The 1,244-nt window shown below is 40.6% G+C and overlaps 1 protein-coding gene across 2 annotated transcripts in view; it reads left to right on the top strand.

The window, feature by feature from the left end:
- Positions 1-476, top strand: part of LOC311061416 (protein 4.1-like) — a 69,859-nt gene extending 69,383 nt beyond the window's left edge. For both annotated transcript variants that reach the window (XM_084080051.1, XM_084080052.1), the window contains one exon: positions 1-476. This exon is cut by the window's left edge and continues 1,361 nt beyond it. The gene's annotated coding sequence lies outside the window, so the exon portion shown is untranslated.
- Positions 477-1,244: the final 768 nt, after the last annotated feature.

Here is a 1,244-nt window from a genome sequence, read left to right as displayed (position 1 = left end):
CGGCTTAGTTGCTTAAGTTTCCTAACGGGCCCTGATGCTAAAAGCACGATACCATACCAGAGAGCTTTTGTAAATTGAATGATATGCTTCTTTTATGCTTTCGTGTTTACAGACAAACCGTAATGTTGTGCAAGTCCTGAAGGAATCAAATTTGAACCTCATGTGATTTACGTACGCACTGTCCCTCAAAACAAGCATATTAATTTAGTATGGCACATACAGTAATGTTTTGGTCTATTTTAAAACATGATGCTTTTTTAGTACAAGTAGTCCTCTGTACAGAACCTTTCTGTGTTGAAGTTATTTCAGTATGTTGTCCTTTTTCATTGTGACACTCCCTTTTCTTTAGAAAACAAGCAAACCGACATTTACAGTATAGTTTCCTGTTTATTTCGTAGTGGACTCATCACCAACACCGAAAGAGAAACGTGTAATAAAAGAGCACCATGCACTGAATAATAAACACAAATGTAGACACATTTGTTTCCACTCTTCCTCTTCTGTTTTCTAACATATCTTTTCAGAATGATGAAGAGATATCGTTGCTATGATTGAAAATGTTCCATCAGCATTTGCCTCCGAGAGTCAGAGAATGTTATTAATCACTTGAACCCTAGCATCCCTAGTCTGGGCTTGTCATAATGTGTGAATACAGTATGTGGTGAAAATAGGCGATCACACAAGCTCACAACTTCGCGCCGTGTTGTGAGCTTTCGGGCAAGAGATTTGGTGGGGAGGGAAAAAAGGAGCAAGCCAAGGATAGCCCCCGGGTGTCCCCAGGTGACCCCGGTCAACGAAGTAAATAGGGTTAAAGGGGTTTAACCCATTAAGACCTGTGGCCAATTCTACAAATGTTTTCTGAAAAACCTGTTTATATATCAGTGGTGCTCAAACGTTTTCATGTCAAGGACCCAAAGAATGATATGTATTTGGCCGCGGACCCCCATCTCAAAATATTTTGTACCAGGGACCCCCAGAGGCAAAGATTTCAGTTAAAAATGTTGATGATTTAAAAATAAATAGCAGATCTACAAGCTCATAGCGGCACGAAGTGACGCGCTATGAGCTTGTAGATCTGCTATTTTTGAATAGCCAACCAATGTGCTAAGCAGCTATATATAGCTATATAGCTCAATGTTCCCCCTCAATGATTGAGGGGGTAAGGCGAATGAATGCCCAGAGATTTGTGTGGAGGGGGGGGGGGCGATTAAAGAGATAAAGATCCATTATCTGGCCATATTGAT

Source organism: Gymnoscopelus microlampas, assembly GCF_963454915.1.
Source record: "Gymnoscopelus microlampas genome assembly, chromosome: 15".
NCBI classification, from domain to species: domain Eukaryota; kingdom Metazoa; phylum Chordata; class Actinopteri; order Myctophiformes; family Myctophidae; genus Gymnoscopelus; species Gymnoscopelus microlampas.
The sequence above is the reverse complement of the archived record's forward strand: the minus strand, read 5'-3'. Positions and strand labels throughout refer to the sequence as shown.